The sequence below is a fragment of the Papio anubis genome, chromosome 9 (genome assembly GCF_008728515.1).
Source record: "Papio anubis isolate 15944 chromosome 9, Panubis1.0, whole genome shotgun sequence".
NCBI classification, from domain to species: domain Eukaryota; kingdom Metazoa; phylum Chordata; class Mammalia; order Primates; family Cercopithecidae; genus Papio; species Papio anubis.
In genome coordinates, this window is record NC_044984.1 from 106,660,456 (window position 1) to 106,683,337 (window position 22,882).

The 22,882-nt window shown below is 40.7% G+C and overlaps 1 protein-coding gene across 11 annotated transcripts in view; it reads right to left on the reverse strand.

Annotated features, from left to right (window-relative positions):
* The window catches only part of HECTD4 (HECT domain E3 ubiquitin protein ligase 4), a 232,906-nt gene that overhangs the window by 166,390 nt on the left and 43,634 nt on the right, over positions 1-22,882 (reverse strand). Inside the window, exon 2 of one of the 11 annotated variants that reach the window (XM_021922966.2) lies at positions 7,531-7,635. The exons of the other annotated variants lie outside the window; for them this stretch is intronic. The gene's annotated coding sequence lies outside the window, so the exon portion shown is untranslated. The remainder of the gene's footprint in view (positions 1-7,530; positions 7,636-22,882) is intronic. 11 annotated transcript variants of the gene reach the window in all.

Sequence of the window (22,882 nt, forward strand, 5' to 3'; positions counted from 1 at the left end):
CTGACTACACAGGAATAGTATGAGGGAGTTTTTTTGGGGAGGTAGTGGTTACATGAATTAACAACGTGTTAAAATTCATAGAACAACACACCTCCCGAAAAAGGCCAGTTTGACTGTATGATAATTTTAAAGATTAAATAAAAGGAAAAAAAATTCCAACCAGACTATAGTTGTATTCAACTAGATATCATTGGGTAAAGATATACTGAAAATAATATTATTAAAAATAAAAATTAGAGATTTTTTTTTTTTTTTGAGACGGAGTCTTGCTCTGTCACCCAGGCTGGAGTGCAGTGGCGCGATCTCGGCTCACTACAAGCTCCGCCTCCCGGGTTCACGCCATTCTCCTGCCTCAGCCTCCCGAGTAGCTGGGACTAAAGGTGCCCGCAACCACGCCCGGCTAATTTTTTTGTATTTTTAGTAGAGATGGGGTTTCACCGTGTTAGCCAGGATGGTCTTGATCTCCTGATCTTGTGATCCGCCCGTCTCGGCCTCCCAAAGTGCTGGGATTACAGGCTTGAGCCACCGCGCCCGGCCAAATTAGAGATTTTTTTTACTGAGGTGCTTTCTTGCTTTCTTTCTTTCTTTTTTTTTTTTTTTGATGGGGTCTCACTCACCCAGGCTGGAGTGCAGTGGTGCAATCTTAGCTCACTGGAGCCTCAACCTTCCCAGGCTCAAGTGGTCAATTGTCCCACCTCCGCCTCCTGAGTAGCTGGGACTAGAGGCACGTGTCACTATGCAGCTAATTTTTGTATTTTTTGTAGAGATGGAGGTCTCCTTACGTTGCCCAGGCTAGTCTCGAGCTCCAGAGCTCAAGCAATCTGCCTGCCTCAGCCTCCCAAAGTGCTAAGAGTATAGGCGTGAGCCACTGCGCTCAGCCACTTACTTAGTTTTCAATACAACCACATCAAACAAATAATGATTAAATGTCCTTCACCATCAAGTAATATAAAACTGTATTTCCCTACCGTTTTATTTAGATTCACCAAACACATTATTACCTTTCTGATTATTTTTCAGATGGCAGTAGATAAAATAACTCAAGTTCCTTTAAAAATGATCACATTTCAAGGGCAACCACCTGCCTTGAAGCTGTTATCAAACTCAAGAAAGTCATATTGCCTATTTTCATTTTTTTAGTGCTATTCCCCCCAAAAATCAGTAACCAGCCTCCACTATTACAATCAATAAAGATTACTGAAATATTTTTCAATGATGTGGAAAATTGCAAAATTTTAAATTTCATCATCTGCCCAGTCATAAACATCTAAACAAATAATAAAGTTGTTGGCACTTTAAAAAAGCTTTTCAGGGCCGGGCGCGGTGGCTCAAGCCTGTAATCCCAGCACTTTGGGAGGCCGAGACGGGCGGATCACGAGGTCAGGAGATCGAGACCATCCTGGCTAACACAAAAAACTAGCCGGGCGAGGTGGCGGGCGCCTGTAGTCCCAGCTACTCGGGAGGCTGAGGCCGGAGAATGGCGTGAACCCGGGAGGCGGAGCTTGCAGTGAGCTGAGATCCGGCCACTGCACTCCAGCCTGGGAGACAGAGCGAGACTCCGTCTCAAAAAAAAAAAAAAAGCTTTTCAGTATTGTTATTTCTTCTACCCAAAACAACTCTTTTATATAAAATACCTACCTATGTACTCAACATACATTTTTATTTGTGGTACACCGATCATCTACTTACGAAGCAACTACTAAAAAAATTCAATACAGTCTTTTATTAAACCCAAATGATGAACAACTCAGTAACATAAAACAGGGCTTTTTATTATTAAACATGAGTACTTCTGAAATATGACATTTCATGGTACATAAAATGATGTGTATGACAGAAGCTCTACCTCCAAATATTAACTTAATATAGCTTAGAAAAATGACATAATGTACTCTGCATTTTTCTGACCATTCTATTTTTACAAGTACTCCAGTTATATTTAGCATTCGATTTGAAAGACAAGTACACTGAAAGAATTTGAGTTATAATATAATTAACCAAATATTATATAACTTACACACTTAAATGACTGTTGTGTTTATTGATCTGGCAGTATCTAAAACACACTGTGCTTTCAGGAATCCATTAGGCTACTCAGCATTATCCATTTCAGTGGCCCCTTATGACAACTCAGAACTGTTTGCTATGCTGCTGCTTTTTTAGAATTCCAAAGTTTGAAGGTCATGGCCTAAAATCATTTTATAAAGACATCATACCTTTGGGTTTTTGTAAGTCAGCTATGGCACATCTATTCTGGTACTTATGAATATTAAATGATTTGTATCAGATCCTCAGATAAAACCACTGCTCTTGACCAAAATGTCATCAAATTTAACATTTTTTCCTTTAAAAAAGTAGAAAGCTATGTAAGGAAAAGGGAATATCCCTGTCGTCCTTAATCAGAAGGGTTACTAACTGTACTTTGGTGATAATGCTAACGTTACCCTAATTAAGGGAGTGACTGCCAAAGTAACTCACAGCCTTAATGTATTTTTTTTAATCACACATAACATATGTGTTTTGTTGCAGTTTTTTTTTTTTTCTTCTTTTGAGACAGGCTGACTCCAGCAGCCTTGCTCTGTCACCCAGGCTGCTGGAGTGCAGTAGAACTATCATGGCTCACTGCAGGCTGAGCCTCTTGAGTAGCTGGAACCACAGGCCTGCACCACCACACTCGGCTAATTTTTTCGTATAGACAGGGTCTCGCTATGTTGCCCAGGCTAGTCTCAAACTCCTGGGCTCAAGCAATCCTCCTGCCTCAGCCTCCCAAAGTGATGGGATTGCAGGCATGAGCCACTGCACCTGGCCAACATAAGTGTTTTTAAACTAAGACAACAGTCATTCTGGAAAATCTAATTGAATGTGGGTAAAATATTCTTTGTTGGCCAAATCTGGCTTTGAACAAGACTACAATATTTGATAGAACACAGTGGTCAGGACAGGTGTGATGGCTCATGCCTGTAATCCCAACACTTTGGGAGGTTCAGGTGGGAGGATCACTTGAGGCCAGGAGTTTGAGACCAGCCTAAGCAACATGGCAAGACAGTCTCTACAAAATAAAAAATAATTAGCTGGGTGTGGTGGCATGCACCTATAGTCCCAGCTACCTAAAAGGCTGAGGCAGGAGGAATGCTTGAGCCTAGGAGTTCAAAGCTGCAGTGAGCTATGATTGCAGCACTGCATTCCAACCTGAGTGAGAGTAGACCCTGTCTCTTAAAAAACAAAACAAAACAGAGGATCGATCAGATCATTTTAGCCAATTTACTATTTCTATTTTTTTCTGAGAAAATACTGGACAACACATACCAGCCAGCCTGGATGTGAAATGTGAAATGCCAACCTGCATTTCAAGTAAGTGTAGGAGTGAGGACAGGCATATAGATGCCTTTGAAGTGGTACAGAATATTATATATATGTATAAGGACATTAACTAGACTAATCATTAGCACAAACTACTATAATCCTGTAAGGATAAACATCGATTTCCATCTACTTTGTTGTATAGAATAGCAGAGAGATAATTCTGGAAAAGGGTCAAGTAAGAAGCTAAAATCATCTTTTCCTATATATTTGAGCATACTTCTGAAAGAAATAGAAATATAATTCTTACTTCTTACTCTAGAAGTAAGAAATACACAGAGATATTCATTGCAGTATTGTTTATTATAATGGGAAAGGCAGAAGCAATCTCAATGTACAAAAGGGAAGTGTTGGGCCGGGCACAATGGCTCACGCCTGTAATCCCAGCACTTTGGGAGGCTGAGGCGGGTGGATCTCTTGAGGTCAGGAGTTCAAGACCAGCCTGGCCAACATGGTGAAACCCCGTCTCTACTAAGAATACAAAAATTAGCTGGGTGTGGTGGTGCATGCCTGAAATCCCAGCTACTTGGAAGGCTGAGGCAGGAGAACTGCTTGAACCCGGGAGGCAGAGGTTGCAGTGAGTCAAGATCGCGCCACTGCGCTCCAGCCTGGGCGACAGAGCAAGACTCCATCTCGGGGGAGGCGGGGAGGAAGTATTTAATTAAATTATAGCATCCCAAAATGGAATATTAATGATTTTTATTTATATTAAATAAAAATATTTATTTTTTATTTATACTAAATTATTTATATTAAATAAAAAATCATTAAATTAAATCAGTATATTAAATAAAAATCATTAAAAACAAAATAAAAAGCAGTATCAAAATTGCATTTGCCCTCTAATTAGGAGTCTGTAAAACACACTTGTTCAATTTTGAAATTAGTGTTTGTGATAATAGAAACATGGATGTTATTTTTTCTCCGTTTAAAAAACAACAGACTAATGACAAGTTACATTGTTTATACAGAAGAAATGCTTAGAACTTCTGAGTTTCAAAAGACAAGAAAAAGAAAAGCAGTCGTAACTAGCACTGATAATTTTTCACACACAAACGCTATCTTTAAATAACTGGTAGTCAAACAAATGGTGACACAAGTACTACAGGAAATGCTTTCCTTATATCAGTTCACTAGTCCCATCTGTTGTACTTTGGCAGCAGTTAATTTCAAATAATGTAGAGCTGATTATGTTCCTGGTTAGGATGGAAGACAGGATGGTAAATGGGAAAGACCCTGCAGATATTGGGAACTATCAATGAATGATAAAACCTTTCAATTTCCAAAACGAAATGATGTTTAAAACTCAGGGTCACTGAGGCTCTAAGCAGATGAATTATATTACTATACTCCCCAGTATGGGACATTAACCAATTCAATTCATTATATGAACCTGTCAGCATAAAAGGAATTTATACTTGGATTATTTCAAAGGAGATCCACTGGCTAGACTCGCAACCTCAATGTAAAACTTTTTTTTTTTTTTTTTTTTTTGAAACAGGGTCTTGCCCTGTCATCCAGGTTGGAGTGCAGTGGTGCAATCTCGGCTTACTGCAACCTCTACCGCCTGGGCTCAAGTGATCCTCCCACCTCAGCCTCCTGGGTAGCTGGGACTACAGGCACGTACCGCTATGCCTAGCTAATTTTAACATTTTTTTAGAGGTGGGGTTTCACCATGTTGTCTAGGCTGATCTCAAACTCCTGGGGCTCAAGTGATCCTCCTGCCTCAGCCTTCCAAAGTGCTGGGATTACAGGCGTGAGTCACCATACCCTGCCAATACAAAACTTAAAAGTAAACGCAGAATACTGAAACCCTCTCAAATGTCAGAATAGATGCTTAAACCTTTCTACAGATTTTTTTTCTACCATTTTTCACATAATGAAGCAGCAATCATAGCCAAATTGAATTGCATGTTGCAATCAACAAAGACTTGAAAGCTCTCATGTGAGCCAAGTAAGTAAATCATGACGGGACGTTGGAATTCTCTCTTACTAAAGCCCAAATCCGGGTGGATCACTTATCAATTAAATTAGACCCTGAAGTTGCATGACCTTATCCAACTTGGAAATATGTGTTTATTCAAACCCACTTTCAACATCTCCTATTTGTAAAAAGGGTCTTAAACCTAACTGATAACGATGATATTAAATTTCACACTTTAATTCATGAGTTTTAGCCTCTAACTGGATGCCAAAACTGAAATGGACTCTGACTTCTTGCTAGATTTTTTTAGTTTTGGCTAAGCCCTGCAAAACTATCTCCAGCATATGGTGACTTTCCCAGATCTTCATATAACTCCTGGTGACAGCAGGATTGTCAGAATTGTGAGGACTCCAATACATAAGAAATTACTGTTCAAATTCTTTTACCATGAAAGTTCCATCTTGTTGTGGCCCCTGCCCAGTTTTGATCTTTTGTGCTGTCCCTTTGACCAGGGTTCTATTTTTCCATCTCCCTGCTCTTGTTGCCTGAATGCCTACACGACTCAGTATAAATCCTACCTTTCAAAATTCAGCTCTACTCCATCAAGACCTACTTCGAGAAACTCTGACTTCCTCTCTTTCTCTTCCCTTTTCCAAAACAGTTTCTCTGAGTTTTCACAATACTGTATACATACTTCTTATCAAAAGGTCAGCTACAAACTATAAGGAAAAGTGTTTTAGCTGTTTTAATAAGAATGTATTGATTTGTTTGGGGGATTTTTGTTTGTTTTTTGTTTTTTTGAGACAGAGTCTCGCTCTGTTGCCCAGGCTGGAGTGCAGTGGTGCAATCTCGGCTCATTGCAATCTCTGCCTCCTGGGTCCAAGCAATTCTTGTGCCTTAGCCTCCCAGTGGCTGGGACTGCAGACATCCACCACCACATCGGGTTAATTTCTGTATTTTTGGTAGAAACAGGGTTTCACCATGATGGCCAGGCTGGTCTTGAATTCCTGGCCTGAAGAGATCCGTCCACCGTGGCGTCCCAAAGTGCTGGAATTACAGGCATGAGCCACCACACTTGGCCTATTGATTTGTTTTTAATAAATGGTATCTACAAAGGAAGTATAGTGAGTGATGTACAGAGTGGCTCTTGAAAGTTGATCTGAGGCATCAAAACTATATCTAAAATTTTCTCCATGTTACAAAATCAGTTTTTCGTCAACATAAAATCTTGACAAAATAAATACAGATCATATACCTATGCTTAGTAATTAACAGAATAGAATTTGGAGGTTGGGTACAGTGGCTCATGCCTATAATCCCAATACTTGGAAAGGCCTAAGTGGTAGCATCAATTGCTTGAGCCCCAGAGTTTGAGACAAATCTGGGCAACACAGTGAGACTCCATCTCTACTTTTTTTAATAAAAATATTTTTTAAAAATCAAAAATTTGGAGGACTGGCCAGGCGCGGTGGCTCACGCCCGTAATCCCAGCACTTTGGGAGGCTGAAGTGGGCAGATCACCTGAGGTCAGGAGATCGAGACCGGCCTGATGAACATAGTGAAACCCCATCTCTATTAAAAATACAAAAATTAGCCGGGCATGGTGGTGGGTGCCTGTAATTCCAGCTACTTGGGACGCTGAGGCAGGAGAATCCCTTGAACCTGGGAGGCAGAGGTTGCAGTGGGAGATTGCAGTGAGCTGAGATCGCACTACTGCACTCCAGCCTGGGCGACAGAGCAATACTTTGTCTCAAAAAAAAAAAAAAAAAAGGAAGATGTAGGACTAAACTCTTCAAAATGGTTTGAATACTATTATTGTACATTTTATTATTAGGGGTATTTAGAGAAAGAAGATATTTCCACAAAATTTCTGCAGACTAACTTTATCTGTTAGTTGCTTGAATTACATGCTTAATGTAAAGACTAACATAGTGCAACATATTCACCAAATGTTTGGCATAAATATGTTAAGAAAATCACTGTTGACAATTTTTAATACAAAACTATAATAAATTTAAAAAAGAAATTATACAGCTCTGATACGTGTAACACTTACCACACTCCACTATGATGTTATTTATTTACAGTTTGTCTCCCCTTTCAACTGTGAGCCCCAAAAGGGGGAGACCATGTCATACTCATATTTGTGTCCCCAGAGCTGAGCACGGTGTCTTGCACATAAATGTTTGATAAATTAATGAATGAGAAGATAAATAAATTCCAAGAATAATCCTCTTAGGACTTACACCTGGTTTCCACTGTACATCTGAGTAATCCTCTCCCACTTGGACTCATTTTACTTTTGCCTTCTGGAATGATGGAAAATAATCCTCTCTCTTCCACATAAGAACCTTTTAATTAAATGAAGAAAATACATGTGGTGAGGGGGAGGGGACATCAGAATATGATTTAGGGCAGCTGTTCTCAACCCTGGCTGAATATTAGAATTGCTTTGACAGCTTTTAAACAAGAGTAGTGAGTTGGTCCCACCCCAGTCTGGTTACCTCCGAATATCTGAGGATGGGGCCTAGGCACTAGTTTTTTTGTTTTGGTTTGGTTTGTTTTTTTTGAGATGGAGTCTCACTCTGTCCCAGGCTGAAGTGCAGTGGCGTGATCTCGACTCATGCAACTGCCGCCTCCCGGATTCAAGTAATTCTCATACCTCAATCTCCCTAGTGCCGGGACTACAGGCACGTGCCACCACATCCAGCTATTTTTTGTATTTTTAGTAAAGACGGGGTTTCACCATGTTGGCCAGGATGGTCTCGAACTCCTGACCTCAGGTGATCCTCCTGCCTCAGCCTCCCAAAGTGCTGGGATTACAGGCGTGAGCCACCACACCCAGTCCAGCATCAGTTTTTAAATCCCACAGGTGAATCCAATGTGCAGCCAAGATTTCAAACCACTGAGTTGGGGGAACTAGGTTCTATGCCAGCCTCTGCAAAGAACTCTCCCTCCCCTTAGGCATTTTACTTCAGCTCTCTCAGTCTGTATTTCTGCATCTATAAAATGAGGGTAGCACCTCCCTTCATCTTACACAGTTGTTAAAATCTAAGGATATCATGTACAGGCAATGCTCTGAAAAAGTTGAAACTGCTAAATAATTGTTATGACATTAAAGATACTATTTCCATGTTTTAGACCAGATCACCAACAAGAAAGGGAATTTTTCCTGATGGTCATAGAACAAAGACCTGACTAGATAAAAGCTGGGAGAGTCAGGGGTGGCATAAACGAGGTTTGAGTTAAACACAAGCTTCACTTGAGCCAACACTGTTTTCAAAAGCTACTGCAATCTTAAAATGCATCAGTAGAATTCCAGTGTCAGCGACAAGGGAGGTAATAATCCCATTTATATTCTGCAATGGTCAAACTATAACTGGAATATCCTATTCAGATCCGAGTACTTCATTTTAAGAAGTCATTAAGAGACTGGAGTATGTACAGAAGAAGATGATTCGACTAATCTGGAAATCATGTCACATGAGAAATGGTTAAGGAACCTGGGGTGCGTGGCCTACAAAAGAGACAGGTGGGAAGGGGGAGAGGTCTTCCTAAGACTGAAGGGCTGTCGTGTGGAGGAGGAAGACCTATTCTCTATTATACCAGAAGCAGAAATAGGAAGTTACTGGTATGCACAAAGCATAATAAAGAACTCTGATAATATATCACTCAAACAGTGTGCATCAAAATCCCTGGATGTGCTTACTTTATATAAAGATTCCTGAGGCAGGGTGCAGTGGCTCATGCCTATAATCCCAGCATTTTCAGGGGCTGAGGCAGGAGGATCACTTAAGGTTGGGAGTTTGAGACAAGCCTGGCCAACATGGTGAAACCACATCTCTACTAAAAATACAAAAATTAGCCAGTCCGGGTGGCATGAGCCTGTAATCCCAGCTACTGGGGAGGCTGAGGCAGGAGAATCCATCGCTTGAACCCAGAAGGTGGAGGTTGCAGTGAGCCAAGATCGCATCACTGCACTCCAGCCTGGGCAACAGAGTAAGACTCTGTCGCAAAAAAAAAAAAAGATTCCTAGAATCCATTTCTAAAGATTTTTCCAGAGGTCTAGGATATTACCCTGGAATCTGCATTTAAGCAAGCTCCTTGGGTGACTTTAAGGACTCCTTTTATAAAAAAAAATGTAATATTTATTAAAGGTTTGTTGTAACATAATTCACATACCATAAAATTCATACCACCTAAAATATAATTCAATGGCCTTTAGTATAATATATTCACATTTCAGAACATTTTCATCACACACCCCCACCCTACCGCAAAAAAAAAAAACAAAACCCTGAACCCATTAGCAGTCACTCTCCATTTTCCCCAAATCTCCCAGTCCCTATTCTATTTTCTATCTTTATAGATTCGCCTATTCTTTACATTTCATTTAAATGGAATCATATTATGTGGGGTCTTTTGTAATTGGTCTCTTTCTCTTAGTATACTGTTTTCAAGGGTCATCCATATTTTAACATGTGTCAATATTTCATTCCTTTTATTGCTGAATAAAATTCTATCGTATAGCTAGATCACATTTTATTTATCCACTCATCAGTTGATGGACATTTTAATTGTTTTCATTTTTTGGCTATTATGAATAATGCTGCTATGAACATTCATTCACAGGTTATATAGACATGTTTCCATTCCCCTTGTGTAAATACCTAAAAATGGAAGAGCTGAGTCATATATTAACTCTGTTTACCAGCTAGAGGAAATGATAGACTATTTTCCTAGATGGCTGCACCATTTTACATTCCCACCAGCAACGTATGAGGATTTTAATTTCTCCACATCATTGGTGCCACTTGTTACTATGTATTTCTGATTATAGTCATCCTAGCGGGTGTGAAGTAGCATCTTCATGTAGTTTTAACTCTAATGGGTAATGATGCTGAGCATCACATCTTTTAATGGGTTTACTGGCTATTTGTATATCTTCTTTAGAAAAAAATTATCCCTTTTGAGAAACAATGATATTGCCAGATTAGTATGGACAATAGAGGCCAGACATGGTGGTTCATGCCTGTAATTCCAGCACTTTGGGAGGCCAAGGAGGGAGGACTGTTTGAGCCCATGAATTCAAGACCAGGGCTACAGAGCAAAATCCCTGTGTCTATTAAACAAACAAACAAACAAAAAGCACAATAATGCAAGGGACAGAAACACATCAAATGTTTAAATCCACAAGTTCGTACTGTTACAAAAAGGAAAATTACCATGGAGGATGTTGGCAAACCAATTCATTATTTTGAAAATTGCTTAATATAAGCAGAAATTTATCCTGATTTCTCATATGTATTCTACACCTAGGTAAGCAAATGGCTGATGAGAGAAAACTTCACTTTAAATAAGTGAGGCCAGGTGCGGTGGCTCATGTCCATAATCCCAGCACTTTGGGACGCCAAGGCAGGTGGATCACCTGAGGTCAGGCGTTCAATACCAGTCTGGCCAACATGGTGAAACCCCATCTCTACTAAAAAACACAAAAATTAGCTGGGTGTGGCTGTGCGTTTCTGTAGTCCCAGGCACTAGGGAGGCTGAGGCAGGAGAATCGCTTGAATTGGGGAGGCGGAGGTTGCAGTGGGCCGAGATCACACCACTGCACTCCAGCCTGGGTGACAGAGCTAGACTCCATCTTAAATAACTAACTAACTAAACTGGGAGAAAATCTTCACAATCTATACATCTGACAAAGGACTAATATCCAGAATCTACAATGAACTCAAACAAATTAGCAAGAAGAAAAAAAACAATCCCATCAAAAAGGGGACTATGGACATGAATAGACAATTCTCAAAAGAAGATACATAAATGGCCAACAAACCTATGAAAAATGCTCAACATCACTAATGATCAGGGAAATGCAAATCAAAACCACAATGCCATACCACCTTACTCCTGCAAAAATGGCCATAAACGGCCGGGCGTGGTGGCTCACGCCTGTAATCCCAGCACTTTGGGAGGCCAAGGTGGGCAGATCACGAGGTCAGGAGTTCAAGACCAGCCTGGCCAACACAGTAACCCCCGTCTCTACTAAAACTACAAAAAAAAAAAAAAAAAAAATTAGCCGGGCATGGTGGTGGGTGCCTGTAATTCCAGCTACTTGAGAGGCTGAGACAGAATTGCTTGAACCTGGGAGGCAGAGGTTGCAGTGAACAGAGATCCCGCCATTGCAGTCCAGCTTGGGTGACAAGAGCAAAACTCCATCTCAAAAAAAAAAAAAAAAACATTGGCTGGGCACGGTGGCTCATGCCTGTAATCCCAGCACTTTGGGAGGGCAAGGCGGGTGGATCACCTGAGATCAGGAGTTCAAGACCAGCCTGGCCAACATAGTGAAACCCCATATCTACTAAAAATACAAAAATTAGCCAGGCATGGTGGCACAGGCGTGTAATCCCAGCTACTTGGGAGGCTGAGGCAGGAGAATCGCTTGAACCCAGGAGATGGAGGATGCACTGAGCCAAGATGGCGCCACTGCACTGCAGCCTGGAAAATAGGGTAAGACTCCGTCTCAAAAAACACAACCAAACAAACAAACAAACAAAATCAACCAATCTCAGTGTGTGTGCCTTATTTAGACTCTGATTCAAAGAGCCGTTTTAAAAAATTAGCACAATTAGGCTGGGTGCGGTGGGTCATGCCTGTAATCCCAGCACTTTGGGAGGCCGAGGTGGGCGGATCACAAGGTCAGGAGATCCAGACCATACTGGCTAACATGGTGAAACCCCGTCTCTACTAAAGATACAAAAAATTAGCTGGGCATGGTGGCGGGCGCCTGTAGTCCCAGCTACTCGGGAGGCTGAGGCAGAAGAATGGCGTGAAGCCAAGAGGCGGAGCTTGCGGTGAGCAGAGATCACCACTGCACTCCAGCCTGGGCGACAGAGCAAGACTTCGTTTCAAAAAAAAAAAAAAGAAAAAAAATTAGCACAATTATAAAATAATTGGAAATTTGAACACTGCCAATATATTTAATTATATTAAATAATTATTAATTTTAAAAGATACGATTCGCGGTGGCTCACGCCTGTAATCCCAGCACTTTGGGAGGCCGAGACGGGCAGATCACGAGGTCAGGAGATCGAGACCATCCTGGCTAACACGGTGAAACCTCATCTCTACTTAAAAAATACAAAAAACTAGCCAGGCGCGGTGGCGGGCGCCTGTAGTCCCAGCTACTCGGGAGGCTGAGGCAGGAGAATGGTGTGAACCCGGGAGGCGGAGCTTGCAGTGAGCCGAGATCGCGCCACGGCACTCCAGCCTGGGCGACAGGGCGAGACTCCGTCTCAAAAATAAAAATAAAAATAAAAAAGATACGATTGTGGTTATGTTTTAAAAGAAGTACTCATCATTCGATATATACTTAAATATTTATAGATAACATGTAATGGATTTACTTCAAAGTAATATGGGAATAACGTGGGAAAGAGAGAAGTAGGTAGAAGTACAATTGAAATAAGATTAGCCATGAGCTGATAATTGTCGAACTTGCTGATGGGTACATAAGGGTTTATTATGTGACCTCACCTACTCTTACGTATTTTTACAATTTTCCAAATTTGTTATAATAAGTTTTTTAACAAAAGCTTGTCAAAGACAAAATAGGGTATATTGAATGATTATGATCACTGGCTGTGATCAAGAAGAAACTGGTAGCCTTTTATGATAGTTCTTGTAATGTAAATGACACACAAGAATTTTTTCTTCCAATACTAGGAAGCTATTAAAATCAGCAGCCTTTTAAAACAGGCCTATCACCACTTAGTTTTGCAGATAGAAACTTTGAGACTCGGCCGGGCGCGGTGGCTCAAGCCTGTAATCCCAGCACTTTGGGAGGCGGAGATGGGCGGATCACGAGGTCAGGAGATCGAGACCATCCTGGCTAACATGGTGAAACCCCGTCTCTACTAAGAAATACAAAAAATTAGGCCGGGCGCGGTGGCTCAAGCCTGTAATCCCAGCACTTTGGGAGGCCGAGACGGGCGGATCACGAGGTCAAGAGATCGAGACCATCCTGGCTAACACGGTGAAACCCCGTCTCTACTAAAAAAATACAAAAAAAACTAGCCGGGCGAGGTGGCGGGCGCCTGTAGTCCCAGCTACTCAGGAGGCTGAGGCAGGAGAATGGCGTGAACCCGGGAGGCGGAGCTTGCAGTGAGCTGAGATCCGGCCACTGCACTCCAGCCTGGGCGACAGCGCGAGACTCCGTCTCAAAAAAAAAAAAGAAACTTTGAGACTCAAAACTGTTTATAAACAACTAATATTAATTCAGTTTTCTCAGAAGTAAATATATTTGTTTAAATGACTTACCTCTAAGGCACACAAATTAATCAAATGAGAAAATGCATTTAAAACTTTTAAGTGTCAAATGCAATTCACCTCTAAGGTCCAAATATTGTTAGTATGAACAACATTTTTATTATCGAATGATATACTTCATGAGACAAGGGGGAAATACATTTTCTGGGATTAACAACTAACATCTGTTCCCTCAAAATAAATGCACAAATATACTATCTAATTGAGCAGAAAGGTTAGAGTTATCAGAAAGAGAGAAACAGAAAAAAACACCCTTACCAATCTATGTTTAGCCAAAAAAGATTTTGTATGATGGCATAGAGTAAAACTACAAATAAAGAAAACAGAAACAAAGGAGTATGCCAATTCACGTAACGAGTACCAACAAATCACTGGAGTATTTTCTAGAGAGAAGAAAGAATATGTCCAGAATATATTAACTGGCTGATGGATGAGGCAAGTGAAATAACAGTTATAATGCATTATCTACAATATATGCATAAACTTAACCAAATCCCTCAACTTCATTACTATAGTATTCAACACTACAGTATTAACAGTTTTACTTTCTTATTAATGTACTCCATTATTTCTTGTTTTTGCATTCCAAACTAAATTTTTAAAAATTTGCACTAGTTTTACAGAATTGCTTAGTAAAAATCTCCTGCTGGAAAAATGTTGACAAGAATGTGGAGTAATTCTTTGACACTCCTGGTAGAAATAGAAATTGGTGCAAAAACCTTGGAAATCAATGTGGCATTATCCGATTGCGCTGAAAATGCAGTATATTAGTTTCCTGTGCCTACTTTAACAAATCACCATGAATTTTGTGGCTTAAAACAATAGATATTTATTCTCTCACAGTTCTGGAGGCTAGAAGTCTGAAATCGGTATCACTGGGCTGAAATCGAAGTGTGGGCAGGGCTGCACTCCCTCCAGGGGCTCTAGGAAAGAATCCGTTTCTTGCTTCTTCCAGCTTCTGGTGGTTGCCAGCATTCCCTGGCTTGAGGCCGCATAACTTTAATCTCTTCTTTGTGTAATCTCTTTCTGCCTCTCTCTTGTGCAGACACTTATGATTGCATTTAAATACTGATGATTCCACATCAAGACCCTTTCTCCATATGTGTTAGGCCATTCTTGCATTGCTATAAAGAAATACCTGAGGCCGGGCGCAGTGGCTCACGCCTGTAATTCTAACACTTTGGGAGGCTGAGGTGGGCAGATCACTTGAGGCCAGGAATTCGAGACCAGCCTGGCGAACATGGTGAAACCCCATCTCTACTAAAAATACAAAAATTAGCTAGACGTGGTGGTGCGTGCCTGTAGTCCCAGCTACTCAGGAGGCTGAGGCAGAGAATTGCTTGAACCCAGGAGGCGCATGTTGGAGTGGGCCGAGATCACACCACTATACTGTAGCCTGGGTGACAGACTGAGACTCTATCTCAAAAAAAAAAAGAAAAGAAAAGAAAGAGAAAAAAGACATACCTGAGACTCAGTAATTTATACAGAAAAGAGGTTTAATTGGCTTACAGTTCTGCAGGCTATACAGAAAGCATGGTGCCAGCATCTGCTTAGCTTCTGGGGAGGCCTTAGGGAGCTTTTACTTGTGGAGGAAGGTGAAGTGGGAGCAGACATCTCTCAGATGGCAGAGTGGGAGCAAGAGAAAGTTAGGAGGAGGTGCCACATACTTTTAAAAAACCAAATCTTCTAAGAACTCACTCACCAGTGAGGACAGCCCCTATAACCCAAACACCTCCCATCAGGCCCAACCCCCAACACTGGGGATTACAACTCAAAATGAGATTTGGTGGGGACATATATTCAAACTACATCATCATATAAGATAACATTTACAGGTTGCAGGGACTAGCCTACAATCCATCAATCCACTCCTAGGTAATTCCCTATAGAAAGTCTTGTACATGAACACCAGATGACAAGTACAAGAATATTCATAGCAACACTGTTTATAATATCAATGAGACTCCACCTCTGGGGACAGGGCACAGCTACACAACAACAACAACAACAACAACAACAAAGCAGAAACCTCTGCAGACGCAAACGACTCTGTCTGACAGCTTTGAAGAGAGCAGTGGATCTCCCAACACGGAGGCTGAGATCTGAGAACGGACAGACTGCCTGCTCAAGTGGGTCCCTGACCCCTGAGTAGCCTAACTGGGAGACATCCCCCACTAGGGGCAGTCTGACACCCCACACCTCACAGGGTGGAGTACACCCCTGAGAGGAAGCTTCCAAAGCAAGAATCAAACAGGTACACTCGCTGTTCAGAAATATTCTATCTTCTGCAGCCTCTGCTGCTGATACCCAGGCAAACAGGGTCTGGAGTGGACCTCAAGCAATCTCCAACAGACCTACAGCTGAGGGTCCTGACTGTTAGAAGGAAAACTATCAAACAGGAAGGACACCTACACCAAAACCCCATCAGTACATCACCATCATCAAAGACCAGAGGCAGATAAAACCACAAAGATGGGGAAAAAGCAGGGCAGAAAAGCTGGAAATTCAAAAAATAAGAGCACATCTCCCCCGGCAAAGGAGCGCAGCTCATCGCCAGCAACGGATCAAAGCTAGACGGAGAATGACTTTGACGAGATGAGAGAAGAAGGCTTCAGTCCATCAAATTTCTCAGAGCTAAAGGAAGAATTACGTACCCAGCGCAAAGAAACTAAAAATCTTGAAAAAAAAGTGGAAGAATTGACGGCTAGACTAATTAATGCAGAGAAGGTCATAAACGAAATGAAAGAGATGAAAACCATGACACGAGAAATACGTGACAAATGCACAAGCTTCAGTAACCGACTCGATCAACTGGAAGAAAGAGTATCAGCGATTGAGGATCAAATGAATGAAATGAAGCGAGAAGAGAAACCAAAAGAAAAAAGAAGAAAAAGAAATGAACAAAGCCTGCAAGAAGTATGGGATTATGTAAAAAGACCAAATTTACGTCTGATTGGGGTGCCTGAAAGTGAGGGGGAAAATGGAACCAAGTTGGAAAACACTCTTCAGGATATCATCCAGGAGAACTTCCCCAACCTAGTAGGGCAGGCCAACTTTCAAATCCAGGAAATACAGAGAACGCCACAAAGATACTCCTCGAGAAGAGCAACTCCAAGACACATAATTGCCAGATTCACCAAAGTTGAAATGAAGGAAAAAATCTTAAGGGCAGCCAGAGAGAAAGGTCGGGTTACCCACAAAGGGAAGCCCATCAGACTCACAGCAGATCTCTCGGCAGAAACTCTCCAAGCCAGAAGAGAGTGGGGGCCAATATTCAACATTCTTAAAGAAAAGAATTTTAAACCCAGAATTTCATATCCAGCCAAACTAAGTTTCATAAGTGAAGGAGAAATAAAATCCTTTACAGATAAGCAAATGCTTAGAGATTTTGTCACCACTAGGCCTGCCTTACAAGAGACCCTGAAGGAAGCACTCAACATGGAAAGGAACAACCGGTACCAGCCATTGCAAAAACATGCCAAAATGTAAAGACCATCGAGGCTAGGAAGAAACTGCATCAACTAACGAGCAAAATAACCAGTTAATATCATAATGGCAGGATCAAGTTCACACATAACAATCTTAACCTTAAATGTAAATGGACTAAATGCTCCAATTAAAAGACACAGACTGGCAAACTGGATAAAGAGTCAAGACCCATCAGTCTGCTGTATTCAGGAGACCCATCTCACACGCAGAGACATACATAGGCTCAAAATAAAGGGATGGAGGAAGATTTACCAAGCAAATGGAGAACAAAAAAAAGCGGGGGTTGCAATCCTAGTCTCTGATAAAACAGACTTTAAACCATCAAAGATCAAAAGAGACAAAGAAGGCCATTACATAATGGTAAAGGGATCAATTCAACAGGAAGAGCTAACTATCCTAAATATATATGCACCCAATACAGGAGCACCCAGATTCATAAAGCAAGTCCTTAGAGACTTACAAAGAGACTTAGACTCCCATACAATAATAATGGGAGACTTCAACACTCCACTGTCAACATTAGACAGATCAACAAGACAGAAAGTTAACAAGGATATCCAGGAATTGAACTCATCTCTGCAGCAAGCAGACCTAATAGACATCTATAGAACTCTCCACCCCAAATCAACAGAATATACATTCTTCTCAGCACCACATCGTACTTACTCCAAAATTGACCATATAATTGGAAGTAAAGCACTCCTCAGCAAATGTACAAGAACAGAAATTATAACAAACTGTCTCTCAGACCACAGTGCAATCAAACTAGAACTCAGGACTAAGAAACTCAATCAAAACCGCTCAACTACATGGAAACTGAACAACCTGCTCCTGAATGACTACTGGGTACATAACGAAATGAAGGCAGAAATAAAGATGTTCTTTGAAACCAATGAGAACAAAGATACAACATACCAGAATCTCTGGGACACATTTAAAGCAGTGTGTAGAGGGAAATTTATAGCACTAAATGCCCACAAGAGAAAGCAGGAAAGATCAAAAATTGACACTCTAACATCGCAATTAAAAGAACTAGAGAAGCAAGAGCAAACACATTCGAAAGCTAGCAGAAGGCAAGAGATAACTAAGATCAGAGCAGAACTGAAGGAGATAGAGACACAAAAAACCCTCCAAAAAATCAATGAATCCAGGAGTTGGTTTTTTGAAAAGATCAACAAAATTGACAGACCACTAGCAAGACTAATAAAGAAGAAAAGAGAGAAGAATCAAATCGACGCAATTAAAAATGATAAAGGGGATATCACCACCGACCCCACAGAAATACAAACTACCATCAGAGAATACTATAAACACCTCTACGCAAATAAACTGGAAAACCTAGAAGAAATGGATAATTTCCTGGACACTTACAGTCTTCCAAGACTAAAGCAGGAAGAAGTTGAATCCCTGAATAGACCAATAGTAGGCTCTGAAATTGAGGCAATAATTAATAGCCTACCAACCAAAAAAAGTCCAGGACCAGATGGATTCACAGCTGAATTCTACCAGAGGTATAAGGAGGAGTTGGTACCATTCCTTCTGAAACTATTCCAATCAATAGAAAAAGAGGGAATCCTCCCTAACTCATTTTATGAGGCCAACATCATCCTGATACCAAAGCCTGGCAGAGATACAACAAAAAAAGAGAATTTTAGACCAATATCCCTGATGAACATCGATGCAAAAATCCTCAATAAAATACTGGCAAACCGGATTCAACAACACATCAAAAAGCTTATCCACCATGATCAAGTGGGCTTCATCCCTGGGATGCAAGGCTGGTTCAACATTCGCAAATCAATAAACATAATCCAGCATATAAACAGAACCAAAGACAAGAACCACATGATTATCTCAATAGATGCAGAAAAGGCTTTTGATAAAATTCAACAGCCCTTCATGCTAAAAACGCTCAATAAATTCGGTATTGATGGAACGTACCTCAAAATAATAAGAGCTATTTATGACAAACCCACAGCCAATATCATACTGAATGGGCAAAAACTGGAAAAATTCCCTTTGAAAGCTGGCACAAGACAGGGATGCCCTCTCTCACCACTCCTATTCAACATAGTGTTGGAAGTTCTGGCTAGGGCAATTAGGCAAGAGAAAGAAATCAGGGGTATTCAGTTAGGAAAAGAAGAAGTCAAATTGTCCCTGTTTGCAGATGACATGATTGTATATTTAGAAAACCCCATTGTCTCAGCCCAAAATCTCCTTAAGCTGATAAGCAACTTCAGCAAAGTCTCAGGATACAAAATTAATGTGCAAAAATCACAAGCATTCTTATACACCAATAACAGACAAACACAGAGCCAAATCATGAATGAACTTCCATTCACAATTGCTTCAAAGAGAATCAAATACCTAGGAATCCAACTTACAAGGGATGTAAAGGACCTCTTCAAGGAGAACTACAAACCACTGCTCAGTGAAATAAAAGAGGACACAAACAAATGGAAGAACATACCATGCTCATGGATAGGAAGAATCAATATCGTGAAAATGGCCATACTGCCCAAGGTAATTTATAGATTCAATGCCATCCCCATCAAGCTACCAATGAGTTTCTTCACAGAATTGGAAAAAACTGCTTTAAAGTTCATATGGAACCAAAAAAGAGCCCGCATCTCCAAGACAATCCTAAGTCAAAAGAACAAAGCTGGAGGCCTCACGCTACCTGACTTCAAACTATACTACAAGGCTACAGTAACCAAAACAGCATGGTACTGGTACCAAAACAGAGATATAGACCAATGGAACAGAACAGAGTCCTCAGAAATAATACCACACATCTACAGCCATCTGATCTTTGACAAACCTGAGAGAAACAAGAAATGGGGAAAGGATTCCCTATTTAATAAATGGTGCTGGGAAAATTGGCTAGCCATAAGTAGAAAGCTGAAACTGGATCCTTTCCTTACTCCTTATACGAAAATTAATTCAAGATGGATTAGAGACTTAAATGTTAGACCTAATACCATAAAAATCCTAGAGGAAAACCTAGGTAGTACCATTCAGGACATAGGCATGGGCAAAGACTTCATGTCTAAAACACCAAAAGCAACGGCAGCAAAAGCTAAAATTGACAAATGGGATCTAATTAAACTAAAGAGCTTCTGCACAGCAAAAGAAACTACCATCAGAGTGAACAGGCAACCTACAGAATGGGAGAAAATTTTTGCAATCTACTCATCTGACAAAGGGCTAATATCCAGAACCTACAAAGAACTCAAACAAATTTACAAGAAAAAAACAAACAACCCCATCAAAAAGTGGGCAAAGGATATGAACAGACATTTCTCAAAAGAAGACATTCATACAGCCAACAGACATATGAAAAAATGCTCATCATCACTGGCCATCAGAGAAATGCAAATCAAAACCACAATGAGATACCATCTCACACCAGTTAGAATGGCAATCATTAAAAAGTCAGGAAACAACAGGTGCTGGAGAGGATGTGGAGAAATAGGAACACTTTTACACTGTTGGTGGGATTGTAAACTAGTTCAACCATTATGGAAAACAGTATGGCGATTCCTCAAGGATCTAGAACTAGATGTACCATATGACCCAGCCATCCCATTACTGGGGATATACCCAAAGGATTATAAATTATGCTGCTATAAAGACACATGCACACGTATGTTTATTGCAGCACTATTCACAATAGCAAAGACTTGGAATCAACCCTAATGTCCATCAGTGACAGATTGGATTAAGAAAATGTGGCACATATACACCATGGAATACTATGCAGCCATAAAAAAGGATGAGTTTGCGTCCTTTGTAGGGACATGGACGCAGCTGGAAACCATCATTCTTAGCAAACTATCACAAGAACAGAAAACCAAACACCGCATGTTCTCACTCATAGGTGGGAACTGAACAATGAGATCACTTGGACTCAGGAAGGGGAACATCACACACCGGGGCCTATCATGGGGAGGGGGGAGGGGGGAGGGATTGCATTGGGAGTTATACCTGATGTAAATGACGAGTTGATGGGTGCAGCAGACCAACATGGCACAAGTATACATATGTAACAAACCTGCATGTTATGCACATGTACCCTACAACTTAAAGTATAATAATAATAAATAAATAAATAAATAAATAAATAAATAAATAAAAAGAAAGTCTTGTACATGAACACCAGATGACAAGTACAAGAATATTCATAGCAACACTGTTTATAATATCAAAAAGTGGAAACAACCCAAATATTCACCAACAGGAGAATGGGTACACTATGCCATAGTTATATAATCCAAAATTATGCAGCAGTGAAAATAAATGAAGCATAGTGACACATATCAACACAGAAGAATCATATAACACATGCAGGGTCCAGGAAAATGCAAGTCACAAAAAAATATACATGACATACTACATTTATATAATAAAGTCTTAAAATACACAAAACTAAAATAAGCCCTATATTGTTTAGGGCTATATGCATCATATGATAAAATAATAAAAGCAAAAGAAAAACAAAATTCAGAAGGGCAGTTTCCTATGTGGAAGAGAGGGAGAGTTGGTCTTGTACAGCTGAGCAGGAGCTTTAAAGGTACTAGTAAGGGTCTATATCTTAACTGGATGGTAGGATCACAGGAAAACAAGGGGTGTGTGTGTGTTTGTGTGTGTGTGTATTTAAAAGGGCTACCCAAAAGATAGAGATACACAAACATGCACATTCACATCCACTCAGACCTTTTAAATACAGACAGTCCCTGACTTACGATATGCTTACATCTAGATAAATCTATCATAAGTGGAAAAATATAAACTGAAAACACACTTTCAGCTGGGCATGGTGGCTCATGCCTATAATCCCAGCACTCTGGGGGCCGAGGCGGGTGGATCACCTAAGGTCAGGAGTTTGAGACCAGCCTGGCCAACATGGTGAAATCCCGTCTCTGCAAAATATACAAAAATTAGCCGGGCATGGTGGCACACACCTGTAATCCCAGCTACTCAGGAAGCTGAGGCAGGAGAATTGCTTGAACCTGGGAGGCAATGGTTGCAGTGAACCAAGATTGTACCACTGCACTCCAGCCTGGGTGACAGAGTAAGACTTAAAAAAAAAAAAAAAAAAAAGAAAAGACACTTTCAACTTACAGTATTTTCAATTTATGATGGGTTTTTCAGGATGTAATTCATCATAAGTCAAAGAACATCTGTATATGATATAATTAATAATAAAAAATTATAATTCCTATTGGTTATTATTCTAGTACTGGAAAGCAGACTAAGATCACCATCTCCACTGCTGATAAGCATGAAATGGTTTCTCTAGAGATGTGGCTCTATCACTGTATAATGAAAGTATTCCCAATGCAAGGTGTGATAAGCCCAAGTGCTTCACATTTTTAGGAAGTGTGAGCTGATGCACAAGCTACACTTGGGGTGATGCTGCAATCAGCTCTGCCCTTCAGAATTTTGTTTTTCTTTTGCTTTTATTATTTTATCAGAGCTATTACTTGTCTAAGGGAGACTAAAGCCTAGACCAGGGGCTCTCCCATTAAGGTGGGAGGGAGAAACTGTCTTCCAGGTGGCATCTGGCAAGGTCTAGAGATATTTTTGGTTGTCGCAAGTATAGAGGAGCTACTGGCATCTAGTGGGTAGCATCCAGGGATGCTGCTAACATCCTAAAATGCACAGGACAGCCCCACAGCAAAGAATGATTTGGCTCAAAATGTCAATAGTACTGAGGATGAGAACGCCTGGTCTACAGTGACCCCTTGATAGAATGTGTGCAGTAAGGCTAACTATTGCCAT